Below are 16,115 nucleotides of genomic sequence, written 5' to 3' on the forward strand. Positions count from 1 at the left end.
GGCATATCCTTGTATATGTTAATCTAATCAAATGATAGTGATCGCCTTTCCAATGCAGAATGTTATTTTTCTTTTGAGATTCCTTTCTATGAGTTTTTGAAGGATGTGTGTGTTTGAAAAGAGTCTTTGTCACTCTTATCTGTTTTATGTACTGTAAAACTGGTGCTCTGAACTTTGTTTCAGTCACTTCTTTTTCTCATGTTGAAGCATTTAGAAAGCTTATTTTTCTCTGAACTATATGTAAAACATTAGCCTCTCATCAGAAGAATGAAGTAGGCAGCCTTATGTTCTTTCAAGTTAAAAGCATACTAGTTGGAAATTAATTAGATTATTCCTTGAATAACTAATAGATGGAGCTGCACCTATGAAAAAATTCAGAGGGAAGTAGTATATTACACTTACCCAACTGTTCAGTTGAATTGTTGTCTTTAAAAGAAGGCAACATAGTTTGAGATTAATTATTTTGAAGAAAGGTAAATCTGTTCACTAACAAGAACTAAGGCCAAAACTTATAGTTTTGCATAACCAGTACAAATTATGAGAAATTGTTCCTCAAAACCCGTACGAGTTTTGAGGAACTTGTTTTTTATTATTAAATATAATGTTCCTCAAAACCTTTAGCACATTTTTAATTTCATAGAACATGCATGGGTTATGAAAAATTTCATTTTTCTTTTGCATGTGGCCACTTTTCTATTCACCATCTTGGTGCATTTACCCATTGGAAAGGTTTTGTATTGTAGAGTAGACATTAGTGCGTAACCGGAACTGTATCAACCATTAGTAGATGCTACTTTCACAGTTCATTGTTTTCTGGATTGTAGTATGATGTTTTTGTAACTCAATGAGACTTCCCTTTGTGATGAGCAGTGTGCTCTAGGCTATTGGCCTTTTTGCATGTGCAAACCCCATTGTAATTATTGACAATACTACTATAGGGTATTCATCTGATTGTGGGTAGGGTTTCCCATCATGGTTTTCCCTTTCTAGGTTTTTCATGTCAAAATATTGGAGTTATGTGTGTTGTTATTTCATGTTATATTCTTCATTGAGTTGTGCTCCGGTATAAGGTTTATAATTGAATTAATTGTTATTTTTAGTAAACTGATTCAGCCCCCCTCCTCTTTGTTTACTGCCGGTATCAGTGCATTCCAATACTTTTATCATCCAAGCTACAAACTGCATTGAAATCTCCAACAATAACCCAAGAAAGAAAGGGAACTAGAGAACGAACAAATCTAATATGAGCCCAAAGCTATGATTTGCCTAAAATATCAGTAGGAGAATAAGCATTAGTGAAAAGACAAGTTTCACCTTACTCCAAACTAGTGGCAACCATAGAGAGAGAGGAATGACTTGAAATCCACCATTAAGGGACAACCCTTCTAGGATCCCAGAAGAGAGCCAATTCATTAGAACTGCCTTGGACACCTAAGCACTAACATGCAACTCAAGTCCAAATATGAGAATCTTTAGTCACCATGGCTTCAACTATTAACTTGGTTTCTTGAAGGAAAACAAAATCAGGGGCATGAGAACCAATTAAATCTTGAACAACCTTATGTCTAGGGATGTTGTTAAACCCCCTTACATTCCATGATAAAACAATCATTTATGGGGTTGGGAGAAATGGGAATCAATGGGTTTCATAGACCCCAACTGAACCAATGTATTCCCAATAATCTTAACTTTCTCTTGATCAGTCTTTCATCCACTCCTTGAAGAGTTATCTACAAGCCCCCATTTTAGGGGTTTTTGTTGTAGGCCTAAGGTAGAAGAATCTTTTTTACTCTTCCCAGAATCTGAGGCCACCTTAGTTGAAGGTGCAACAAATGCTATCACCACTATACCCTCAAGCAAGACCTGATACCTAGTGAAATCTTTGATATCCATTGTTTGTGAAGGCAAGTCAGAAGCCATCTACCCGTCTTGTTGGTCCATCATGGGAAAAGACAAAACCTCCTTCTCTTTGTCTTCAACTAGCACCACATCCTAGACCTTAGCCCTAGAAGAAAGTTCAACTGGAATACCTTCTTCTTGGACCAAATCATCCATAACTTCAAAACCATTAAAATTTCCATCATTATGTCTATCCATCCAAGTTCTCTTCTATCTCCTACCTTTATTGCGAGGCTTTATAGGAATAAATCCCTCTTTATCAACAAGTCCTTCAGATACAGGGACCTTCCCCTTCTCCTCCCTAAGGGAATAGTGAAGAGGTCTAGGAGTTGTTGAAGGGGATGACTTAATTCTAGGGCATCTTTGTTGTAAATGACCATATTCATGCCAAATTATTCATCTAAATGACAAAGTCTCATAATCTACCTAGTGTATCCAAGAAGAGGATCCCAAACAAATTTCTATAGAATTTGGTAAGGGTTATTTAAATCCACTTCAACACAAATCCATGCATAAGAAATTACCTTCCGATCTTGAGTTTGCGAAGCCGAACCCACAGGTTTTCCAAGAAGCAGCAAGATCGAGTGGAGGATATCCTCCCTCCAGAACTCCAAGAAAAGCCTCGACAACTAGACCCACACAGGCACTCGCAAGGGAAGCTCCTCAACGTAGTTGAAGCCTACATGCCAAGGTTTGATAAAGAGCCCCAATTGATTGAACAAATAAGGACCCCCTTCAAAAACCCTATTCTTATTTGTCATGCTAGAAAAAATCACTAGAAAATAATTATTAATTGCCATCAGAATCTCCATGTCTCCTTCTGAGCTCCAAACCTGACATACCGAAGACTCCAAAATAGGTAATGCAAGTCAAATACCCATAAACTTGCATATGCGGGCATGATTATACCAATATAAAACATCGTTTGAAACTTTTTTAGGTTGAATAACCAAGACATGGCATTCTTAGGACCTCTCAAGACAACCATTCACCTTTTTTATTTAAAAAATTCCCTTTCGTAGAGGAAGCACCTTCCCCATATTGAGATTTACCCAGATGCTCCATGACACTTGCATGCACCAAGGAAGACTGATCTTCCATCTCCAGATCATGAGAAGCCCCATGAGAGGGGAAAATCCCTTGATTCTCCATAAACAACAAACTAACACCAACCGCAAGCCTCAAGTCGACCCCAAAGGAAGAACCCTCACGAACAACACCAAAGTAAAAAGATAAAAAGAGCCCACAACCCCTAGCACCCACTACTTTGCAACCCCAAAAGCCTATAGTAGCTGAAAAACCTCTTTCACACCACGAAGAGTCACTGTAAATATTAAAAATCCCAAACACCAACTATGTTGCCAACCCAAGCAAATGCCACACAAAACAAAGGAAAAAGAAACACCAATCGCGCACACCAATCAACCACTCCACACAAACGCTCAAAAGCCACCATGCACCGAAACAGAGAAAAGATAGGACATGAGTGCCCTAGCATGAAACACCATTGAAGAGCCCATTCCATTGTCTTTTATATCTCATATGTGTTGATACAGAATGTTTTCTTATTTTCAAGAAAATCTATTTTTTTTATTCGATTGATTTTTGGAATGTTTTTCATAGTTTATATTTTCCATCAGGTTTTACACATGTAAGTTAATTGGCAAGTTTCCATTGATTGTAAGTTAATTGACAAGTTTCCATTGATTATAAGTTAATTGGCAAGTTTTCGCTGATTTTTATAATATATTAGTAATAATAATATTACATTAACTATTATAATAAGTCATTAATTATTATTATGTTGTGAAAGAAAAACAAAAAGAAAAGATTGATGCTTTCTTCCTTATCCAATCAAAAATAGCAACAGTTTCCTAATTTTTTAAAAAGAAAAATAGAAGTTACTTATTTCTTATATCCTGCATCAATCTTGTATATTTTACAGAATCATCGTGAATCCATTCATGGGTTTTCATCACAGATTCCTCAATTTCTACTCACATAGCATCTTTTTCTTTTTGTTCCCACAAATTTGGCTACCTTTGAGTTGGTAGAGATGAAAATCTAAATGATTTTGTTGAGTATGGTCATGCCAAGAAAATTTAGGTGTCGTTCATTTTGAAAAAAAAAAACTTATAATTAAATTTTGAAAATTTGCTGCTCTTGTCACCTTTAATCAATTTTCTTATTAAAATTTCATTATTTTGTAGACATTCTTATATTTGATGCATTAGTTAGCTATTTTGGAATACTACCAAAACTTGCTACTTACTAAGCTAATGGTTAGAACTTCTTGATTTCAAATTTCTTACTAATATTAGAATATTTTGTTGTAATTACTAATTGTAACAAAGTCATATGTTTTGTAATCTTGGAGTTGATGGTCTAGCTGTTATGAAGAAACAATTTAAAATAAACGATTGGATTTCAGATTCTTGCTTTGCTCTTACATGGGAAAGAATCTAAGGCAAGTACAACCCTTCCTTTTTTAGAGTGTAATTTTATTTAGACAATTCTTAAATTATCGTAATAGGTACAATTGGGGAAAAATAAATTCGAAAGGATTTAACCATATAATATACTCTTTTAATGTTATTGTTAGGTTTCTTTGTTTCCAAACTATTTATTAATTGTTTTTGTTGTACTTCAAAAGTATGCTATCAAATTTAATTAGAACATGCATTGAGATATTATGGTTAATTTTAAATATTTTGAAAAAAGATATCTTTAATCAAATTTTATGTTTTATGCCTATTTAATAACTTTTTGTAAAGAAAATTATTTTTTTCCTTAAAATAAATTTTTTTTTTATTGATTATTCTATTCAATTAATAGAAATTACCAAAAAAATAGATTATTAATTAATTTTGTTGAACTTCAAAATTGTTCTATCTAATTTACTTAGGACATGCATAGAAATACTATCTTTAATTTTAGTTATTTTGAAAAAATAGATCTTTTTAGATTTTTAACTAATTTTGTTAAACTTTAAAATTATACTATCTAATTTAATTGTTGCATGCATAGAAATATTAATTTTAATTTTAAATATTACCAAAAAGTATGTTTTATTCAATTTAAATTTTATTTTGATGACTACTTTTAATAACTTTCTACAAAGGAAACTTAAAAAAAAAATTAAAAAAAAATTCATTGAGTACATTTTAGTTGGCTATTCATTATACTATTCAATTAATAGAAATTGTCTTAAAATATATTATTATTTGATTTTGTTGAACTTCTAAATTATTCATTCATGTGATTCCTCCATATCCAACTGTAAAAAAAAACAATAGAAAAAAATTTGAAAGAAAAAAAAAAAGAACAAATAAAAGATTGGAGCATCCTCATCCTTCAAAGAGAAAATAAATCCAAACAATAGAAAGTAGTGGCACACATAGAATAATGGAAATGCTTCTTAATAAATAAACATAATTTTATTGAAATAAAAATGAAAATACATCAAATCTCAATTCTTATCCTAAACCATGTGGGGTTATCACGATCAAAGTTAAGATAAAACCACTTAAAATATAGAAAATATCTAAAATATCAATTGTATAATCACATGGTGGGTAAGATGAACATTTTATAATAGATATATCAATTGTATACTACACAATCATGTGTTTTGTAATCCAATTTTCCAAGCTTTTGATGAAAAATGTATTTAACTAAGTTTATGTACCTCTCCTTCCAATTATCTTCCAAAATATTTTAGAAGATTATTGAACAAGTTAAAAGCTACCAAATCTTGAGGATGAAAAAGGCTCTTGGAAGATTGTTACATGATTTTAGCAATCAATTCTGCAATCCTAAATTTTAGATTACATTTTCATGTTTTTTCAATTAGAATTGATTTCAATTTTGCTAATATTTTATTATTTTCATATTGGTCTTTATACATCTATTTAATATTTCATCATAGGTGGTGGGTTGGATTTTGTTATTTATTTACAAAACCATCAATTTATTAATGTAATTATTTTTATATTGGAAAAAAAAAACTTGCCAAAGCAATGATAGTAAGAAACCACAATGAGGACATTTTTAAAGAAGTTAAACCAAATCTCACTATTATTTAAGAATTTTTCTTTCTTGGTTTTACAAGTGTTTATAAAATTATCACTTGATTTAATATACATATTTTAAACATGTTTTTTTAAAGATATCAAAAATTTCAATACAAAATAATTATTCACCTTAAAATTACATACACCAATATTATTGATTAGATTTAAAGTTTACTCAAGATTAGGATTTATTTAAGATTACAAATTAGGATTACCTGTTAAGATTAGAGTAAGGTTTCAATTAGAAATTTAAATAGAGCTACTCAACTACTTTTGGTTGTTTATATCACAATTATGAAATCTATATAAATGCAAGAAGCTTTGGGAAAAACCAAATAAATGCTACTCATTATCACATACACGGATATCCCATGACTCACACACATGCACATGACATGTGCGGTCATGAATAAATTCATGAAATGTTTAAGTATATATTCACTATGACCAATGGGCTATAGTTTTTAGGCTATCTTCATGCCTATAAGTTGCATTCACATGTCTTTATTTCTATATATATTTTCTGTTTCAGCTATATGTATTCTTTGTGAACCATCGAGAGATTCTTATGTCACATTTATCTGTGTCTTGATTGTCTATAACCATGTAATCCAATAGATTATAACAACAAGTTATAATCTATTAGGTTACAACTTTCCCGCCTCTGCCTGTGTTTGAATCTAAACCGTTTGTATGATCGCCCCCTCTGGGGAGGTCCCTTCCTCCCTGCAACCGGACCCCCCCGATACCACAGTTGGTTCACATGCTGTTGGTTCCACCGTTGGGACCCCACTGTCTGCGGGTCATATGGAAAAGACCGCCAAGATTGATATTCCTTCCTTCTCTTCATATTTGGTACTGACGGACTTTGGCTTGAATGATGGAAATAAAGGATTGGATAACCCAGAAGCAAATAAGAAGAATATACCCCCCCCCGGGCCAGAATTTGCTGCCGGACAAAATAATGCGGAGCTTGGTAAGAAAGATTCCAAATCCAACTAGAAAAGTGCCCTTCTTGGGTCCACTAATACGACTTTGGAAGCGGCTTTGGCTAACTTTACCAAAACTGACGAAGGAATCAAGATCAAGCTCCTGGATAGTCTCATGGGTAAAATCGCTTCATCTCTTCACCTAGCAATAGTTGGACGCTACTTCTCCTTTAGGCCATCTATTGAAATGATTAAGAGATGGGCTAAATCAAGATGGAAACTAAAGGGCAGTGTTGACATCTCGGCAATGCCAAGAGGTCTCTTCCTTTTCAATTTCACTGCAGAGGAAGACTTGATCTTTGTCCTCTCAGGCTCCTGGGCATATGGGAAGCATTTTCTAACTCTGGCTAAATGGAAGCCTAGTTTTGACCCTTCATCTGAACTCAACCGCATGGCTCCTGTTTGGGTTAGACTCCCTGGCCTATTGCTAAAATTATGGGATGAACAGATCTTCCGCTGGATTGGAAACTTGTTCGACAGCTATGTTACAATGGATTCGGTCAATGTTGCTAAATCCAGGTTGGTTTATGCTCGTTTTTGTGTCAATGTTGTGATTAACAAAGCTCTCCCCAATTTTGTTTCTCTTAACTCGAAGTGGGGAAAATGCTCTCAGGCCATTGTTTACGAAAATGCTACTCTTTTTTGTCAGAAGTGTGCTAAACAAGGGCACACATATGCTGAGTGTAAGACCCATGCATCTGCAAAACCCAAGCTGAAAGAAAAGGTTATTGTTGACAAACCCATCAACCCAAGTGCTCCCTCTTCATCAGGCCCCTTGGGACTGCCTAATGTGAGTGAAATCCCCGATGATTACGCCCACACTGACAAGATCCTTGAGATCTTAAAAACCCTGGTTGATCAAGTGAAGAAAGCTAGCCCAGTTGTACCCTTGGAAGAGGGTGAAATCCCCCCAGTGACAAACCTTTGGCTATCCCCTTGTCCCTCTCCATCCCACTCCTTGGCTACGGGTAATGAATACCTCTCCCCCAAGCCTCTGGTTATTTCTATCCCCACAACCCCTCAATCCTCCAACCCCGATGGAGCTATGACCCCCTCGGGTGTGAAAAAGTTGTTAATCACAACCCCTCCTTGTTCCCCTAGCAAGGCAGAGATGTATGTTGAAGTAGATAAATCCCCCATACCGACTCCTGCTATGAACTTATCACCACTCGGATCTCCTTCAGTGGATAATGAGGAATGGATGACCCAGAAGAAGAAACCCAAGGCTAAGAAAGCAGATGTGGGGGGTACTGAAAATAAAGTCAGAAGACCATCGAAGAGGGTGTTGAGACATAAAGTTATGGCAAGGGATATTGCAAGGGGCAGATAGTTGACCCTTGATGGAATCAACAAACATAAGAAATGAAGTTCCTCTCCTAGAAAATAAGGGGTCTTAACATTTCCCATAAGCAATTTGCTATAAAATAGTATATCTTGGAAATGAAACTTGATATTTGTCTTCTTCAGGAGGTTAAAATGTCCTACCAAACTTTTGCAACCATTGTTGGTAAACTTTGGCCGGGGGTTGCCTTTTTGTATGTGGATGCTTTGGGGGCATCGGGAGGAAATGCTACCCTCTAGGACCCCTCCAAAGTCCAAGGAAAGATTTATGTTAGCACTCAAAACTTCCTAGTGGTTACTTTTCAATATGGTGAGCACTATTGGCACCTGTTCAATATATATGCCCCCAATTCCAAAGTGGGAAGGCGTCTAGTGCGGGAGAAAATCTCTAAACTCATCCTTGCAGACCAGAAGTCTCAGTACATACTAGTCGGAGACTTTAATACCCCCATTTGCCCCTATGAGAAATGTGGAGGACTAGTGGATTTTACTGATAGCATGGGAGATCTCGCTAACCTCATTAATGTCACTAGACTCTTTGATCTTGATCTTCAGGATGTCCCCTACACTTGGTCGAATAATAGGAAAGGCAATCATCTAATTCAAGTCAGACTGGATAGATTTCTTGTCTCTACCAACTGGGATATTGGTCACAACTCCTACCCTAAGACTCTCCCAAGGACAACTTCTGATCATAGCCCCCTCTTGCTCCATTGGAAGGATAGACCCTACCTAGGTCCCCCCCTTTCCGCTATGAGATTATGTGTGCCTCCCACTCGGATTTCAGAGACTTGGTCAAGGGATGGTGAGCTACCTCGATCCAAGGGACTGCTATGTTTAGAATTGCTGAGAAACTAAAACTCATCTGCAGGGAAGTCAAAGGTTGGAATAAGGCAACTTTTAGTGACATCTTCAAGAAGAAAAAGGAGTTGTGCTCCAGACTAGAACAATTCCAGAGCAATATGGCTGCAGGTGACCCCCCTCACTCTCTGCTGGTTGAGGAAGAAGAATGTCGTAAGAATTGGAAGGAAATCCTTTCTAAGAAGGAAATCTACTAGAAACAAAGATCCAGAATTTAGTGGCTGAAAGAGGGGGACAAAAACTCAGCCTTCTTCCATGGCTCGGTAAGCATCCATAAAAGGAGAAACTTTATCAAATGTCTAAAGGATGACTCAGATCAGGAGATCACCGGAGAGTCCCAAATTGGCCAAAATGTCACTGACTTCATCCGTATGTATATTGATTCTGGAAGAAACAATTTGTCTCTCTAGGACAAGCTTTTGAGTAAGCTCCCTAATGCCATTGGGGAGGAGGATAACTATTAGCTCCTTACTCCTATCTCCTTGGAGGAGGTTTGCTTGGCGGTCTTTGCGGTGGGTGCCTTCAAGACCCTAGGCCTGAATGGATTCCCCCCGACGTTCTTCCAAGATTATTGGGACATCGTTAGTTATGATGTTACTAAAGCGGTGAAGGACTTCTTCAAGACCAAAAAATTACTGAAAAAAATGAATAACACCTACATCATTCTTGTCCCCAAGTCTTCGAACCCCAGTTGTATGAACGAATTTCAGCCCATAAGCCTCTGCAATTCTATCTACAAAATAATATCCAAGATCTTGGTGAATAGAATTAAGATCCTTCTGACAAAATTTATCAGTCCCTCCCAGAAAAGTTTTGTCGCTAGTCGTCAAATTCTGGATGCTGCCATTGCCACCCATGAAATAATCCACTCCATGGACAGGAGCAGAATCCCAAGTATGTCTTTCAAGATTGACATTTCAAAAGCTTATGATAAAGTCAATTGGGGCTTCCTTTTTAAAAATTTCTCAAAACTGGGCTTCAACCAAAAGTTTATTGACATGATTCAAGAATGTGTTTCTCAGTCCAATTCTCGGTCTTGATCAATGGGACCCCTAGGGGATGCTTTAAAGCTGAAAAGGGTATTCAAAAAGGAGACCCTATGTCCCCTTATCTCTTCATCATGATTGTTGAAGTCTTGAGTAGTAATGTGGTTGATATGATGATCAATGGAAGACTGGAGGGATTCAAAGCAGCTTCTATTGTTCCCCCCTCAATGATCCAACAATTTGTCGATGATACCTTTCTGTTTGATATTTCTTCAGTTATTGAGGCCAAACTATGGAAGAATTTATTGAAGGATTATGCTTATGCCTTAGGGAAATGTATCAACTATGATAAGAGTAATCTCTTCTTCTTCAACACCTTTGGTGACCTTTAGCTTAAAATCCTCTCTATTCTGGGGTGTAAGTTTGTTGTTCTTCCAGGGACTTACCTGGGTCTCCCCCTCACTGCTAGAGAGGTTACCCCTGCATTCTGGAATACTATCCTAGAGAGAATACAAAAGAAACTTGCGGGTTGGAAAGGGAAATTCCTTAGTAGTGCGGGTAAGCTCCGACTCCTTGCGGCTTCCCTCCAAGGCATACCAGTGTACTTCCTTTCCTTGTTCAAATTATCTGGTGTTATGGGGGAAAAGCTTGAGAGGATCCAGAGAACCTTTCTCTGGACGAGCATGGAGAAAAAGAAACACCTCTCTGGTAAATTGGGACACTGTTTGCTTACCCAAATCTATTGGAGGACTTGGGATCAAAAAGATAAATGCCTTGAACAAGGCGCTAATTGCAAAAGTGGGATGGACCCTAGCTAAAGGCAAGGCGAATTGGTGTAACATTATCAGGGCCAAGTATTTAGAAAGGGAGAAATTCTATTGTAATTTGAGTGCTGGTGACCTTCCTCATGGGTCTAAACTATGGAACAATATCTTGAAAATTAGACCGGTTATCAGAGAAGGACTAAAATGGTAGATTGGAAATGGCAGGAAGATTAGGTTCTAGGAAGACTCTTGGGTGGATGACAAATCTCTGGCGGATTCTCGATTTAGCCAATTAATGTATCCCCTAAAGGAGCACTTAGGGGAGTACATTGTTGATTACATGGAGCCGGGAAGAGGAAGATGGAAGAACATAGCCTGGATTTTTTTCTAATCAACCTAACTTGTTACCTGCTGCTCTGGAGCTGCAGGATCTTATGCTAGAATGCAGAATTCCCTTAGCTCCCTAAGAGGATAGATTCATTTGGAAGGGGACCTAGTTGGGAGCTTTCTCAACCAAGTCTGCTTACAGTCAGTTTCTGAGACCCACTGGCGATATTGAGTGTTGGAGGAAGATATGGAATTCTCAACTGATCCCAAAAGTTAACTTCTTCTGGTGGTCCCTAATGCATGGAAAAATCTCGACTCGGGACAATCTTAAAAGGAGGGGTTTCCAGCTTTCCAATAGATGCATTTTATGTAAAGCTAAAGAGGAAAGTATTGACCATCTTTTCATCCACTGCCACTTTGTGGGACACTTGTGGACCATTACCCTTGAAAAATGTGGTATGCAATGGGTTTTTTCAGGATAGCGTTAATCAGTTTGTCATTGGATGGACACCTCCCTCCTGCCACCCCCTGATTCTCCAATTATGGAGGCAGATTCCACCCCATATCTGCTAGGGTGTCTGGAAAGAAATAAATAATAGAATCTTCAGAGATGTTGAATCCCCTCTGGATAAAGTCTTTTACAATTGCTTCAAAATGATTTTGGATAATATATCAGTGACTAAGTGGAAAACCCCCCCCTAATCCTCCTAACCCGATGGATGAAAAAATTGCTGAACTATGGAAGCTCCCCCCAGAGTTTGAATTTTTCAACAACAGTATAAAGATCAACAGGAAAAAGACCAAATGGTTAGCCCCAAACCCCCATTGGTATTAATTGAACTTTGATGGGTCTGCCCAAAATGCCTACCAAGCTAGTGGTGGAATCATTCGTGACCATCAAGGGAATATTGTTGCTGCCTATGTGGGCAACCTAAAGAACCATACTGTCACTCAAGCCGAGGGAATGGCTCTCCTTTGGGGTCTGAGATTTGTTACTACTATTGGCATTAAACATTTGGAAATTGAAGGTGACTCGCAGATCATTGTGGAAGCGGTTGGGGGCAGATCTGTGTCTGGGTGGAAAGTGGATCCCATTTTGAGGGATGCTAGGATGCTTATGACTAACCTTGATGGTTTCACCATCCGCCACATCTTCAGAGAAGGAATGTTGTTGTTGACTCTATGGCTGCGGTGGGAAGGCTGCAAAATGGCTTACGATGCTGGAGGAACCCCAATTTGTTGCCAATGATCACCAAGGATATCTTGGAGACCAAAAAAACCAAGTCTAATGATGAACCTGTATAACTATCACTAGATGAAGAGAGCCAAATTTTGAATTTTGAATTTGGAGGGGAAACCCGCCCATCATGGGTTGGGATTGCCACGTAGCTACTCTTGGCCTTGTCCTCAGCTACGAAGAGGGTTTAATAATGATGATAATTATTATTATAATACTGATATTCGGAATGGTAATTTTCTAATTATCATCCGGACATATATTATTGGTGGCAATAAAGGCGACAGTTGGGATCGACCAAATCACATTGGTTGGATTGAGGGTTCGCATGAGTATAATAGATTTCATGAAAGAAAAATATGTTTAGGCACAACTTTCAATAATCACATCGTTTATTGTATGATTTTATCCCAGAGTTGGCTAAGTCTTTTTCATGACTCTGCCTCTACTCTGGTTCGGCTCTATTTCTTTGATACTTTGTTTCTTTTTCGCCTTGCTAAGCTGGAAGAAACAACCATGGGGGGTGACAGGCTAAGACTGGAGCTTGACAAAACGAACGAATTTAAAGCCAAGCCGGCAGTGTGGTTTGTCTGTGCAGAGGGTGGGATTGATAAATTTATGGAAAATATGAAAGGAAATAACGAGAGATTATCAAAGCAGTTTGTGGCTTCCTGGGAGGATAAAAGGGTTACCATGGGGGTATTTCCTTCGAAATCAATGAAGAAGTGATCGCTCAAGCAACGAGTTTGTCCATGGAGGGGAGGAAATGGAAGAAACAAATTTGCATTTCGGTTACCACCAGCCTGAACCAGTTTTTCCGTGAAGGGGAGAACCTTGTGAAGAGGGCAGGTGACTTCAACCGGGAGGAGCTTTTGCCACCTTGGGATGAGGTATTCTATATCGTGATGAAATACTTCACCGTGGAAGGACGGTATGGGATCTTTTACTATTATCACCTCCCTTTCCTTAACCATCTCAGAAATAAAGATCTTATCTCCATTCCTTTTTTTCTACTGCACTCGCTGGACTCTAACATTAAAGATATTGCCGAGGCCAAGAAAAAAGGAAAAAACTTTCCCATTCTGCATCAAGGTCTCATCCTTCGCCTTTACAATTTCCATTTGGCCCTTTGCCGACCCCGCACAATCTCTGTCCAGAATGTGGCTGAAAACCATCCCCTAGCCATTGCCACAGATAAACCCGATACTAGCCCTCCTCGGCTGCCTGAAATTGGCTCCTATAGTAAGAAGAACAAAAAGCGCCACCCTAAGGAGGCCAAAACCCCAAAGGAAGTTAGAATTTAGGAGATTGATTCCGATGTGGAGATTACCGATGAGGCCAACACCCCTCGCCGTTCTGTGAGATTGGCCTCCAAACCCCCTGAGAAATCCTTAAGAGACCCCTCATCCCATGAAACTGGGAATTTCATCCCCTCTGAGAATATGGCCCCGTTTCAATCTACCTCGACCCCTCCACTCTATTAGCTCCACCCACGCTTCTGAGAGCCCAAAAAAATTCAAGAGTCTGGAGGCTGGCCCCAAATCCCAGACTAACTCTCCCTCCCCGACCCTCAAGTTCGATAAGATGATGGTGGTGGAGGAAGTGAGCAGCATACAGGAGGAAGAGGACAACAACCTGGCGGAGTTGGGTAAGAAAGTGGAGGGTTTGTTTGATAATTTGTAGGAAATCACCAGCAAAATGGAGGCCATGTAAAACAATCTACAGGACATCTCCAAGTTTGCTTTGAACATTATGCATTGCTCGACAACCACTTTGTGTCTTCTGCAGGAAAGTACTACTAAAGGAAAAGGCAAAGAGGATGAAGACTACAGGGCCCTCTTCAAATTCCTCACCAGGAATGGGCTAGGAAGCTCCTCCCCAAGAGGAGCCATGGAAAAAAGAATTAGTTCGCTCCTATGTCTCGAACCTCTGGTTTTTTGCTCGGCCCTAGTAGCCTTTGGGCTTATAGTTTTAATTTATGTTTATGTTTGAACTTATCTACATATTTCCCTGCATGGCAAATGCTTAAAATGTTTATTAAGACTTTTATATATCTGGTGAACATGCATAGAATGATAATTGTTTTTGATAGAGGAAAGTTGAGGGGGTTGTAATTTTGTTGTTGCTCTGTTGACAGTTGGCTTGCCACTATTTCTTGGTTTGTACCTGGGTCAACCCCTTGTTTTGGTTGCTTTTAATATAAAAAACAACAAGTTACATCACTTAATATCATATCATACTATGTTTAAAGTTGTATTGAGGAATTACTTGTTATAAAGTTTAGGGTTATTATTAATTTAGAGTCGAGATTTAATTAGGGTTCAAAGTTAGGGTTAGAGTTTAATTAGAATTAGTGTTAGAGTTGCACTACAATTAAATTAGGGTTTTCTTAGGGGTCAAATTAGGTTATGCTTAGGGTTGGAGTTCTAGAATTAAGCTAGGGATTAGGGTTGGGAATGGGGATCAAAATAAAATCAGGTCAACATTGGGATTAGGTTTCAATCAAGGTCAAAATTTAATAATAGTTCACTTCTGATGAGGTTTAGGGTTCAATTAAAGTGGGAGTGAGGATTAGGGGTAGGATTCAATAGTGGAAAGGGTGCAATTAAAATTAGCATTTCATAAGAGTTTCGATTCAATTAGGATTACATATAAGTTTCAACTAAAATTACTATTAGGCTTATGGTTAGGCTACAACTAAGGTAAGGATTAATTCTAATAATTGAATTACAAACTTTTATCACAAATATTAATTTAGAAGTATTTGGGTAGAAGACACTTAATTTGGATACAAATAAACAATATCTTTAGCTTAAGTATTCAATAACAATTACATTTGAATAAAATTTAGGTTTCAATTAAAGATATCTCTTGATGTACTTTGCATTAATTATCTAAAGATAGGTATACTAGTCTAATCAACACCTAGAGGTTGATACATCAATAAATTAAAATGCAAAGAAAGTGATTATATGTATAAATAAATACAATATAGAAAGTTAAATAGATACTTTCTAATTCATTGGAATGCAAAGAAATTAATGAAAAATATAAAAAAATTCTACATCTTTATTAAGAAATAATTTATTATGTAAGAGTGATGATTGTATACATAAAAAATAAAATATACACTATGTTTTTTTTTGAAAAAATTAATCAATATGAAATTAAAAAAATGTTAAAACAACTTATGAAATCATAATGGACAAGCACATAAGGTTTCTTTGAGGAATGCAATATATAGGACCTTATAGTGTGGCTCACTGGTCCTTAGTCTTGATTCTCAAATAACTCTTGAATAAATATAAAAAAAATAACTCTATTAATAAATAATATAAAATAACTCTTAAGTAAATAGAAAATAAACGTACACAGAAATAAAATATATAAAATATTTAAAAAAATAAAATAAAAATAAAAATAAAATAACTCTGAAATAGATAAAATAACTTAAATCAATTGATTTTGGAAACTTTTTGATAGATGCATCTAATATTTTTACTAAGATAAAATATATATCTACACTAATGTAAATAAAATGTTATATTAATTTTATATCACTTATTGGATACTGTCTCAAAAATTGTTGTACAAAAAGATCAAATATTAAATCCAATAAATTATATTATAGAAATTTC

This window comes from Cryptomeria japonica, chromosome 1, assembly GCF_030272615.1.
Source record: "Cryptomeria japonica chromosome 1, Sugi_1.0, whole genome shotgun sequence".
In the NCBI taxonomy this organism is placed as follows: domain Eukaryota; kingdom Viridiplantae; phylum Streptophyta; class Pinopsida; order Cupressales; family Cupressaceae; genus Cryptomeria; species Cryptomeria japonica.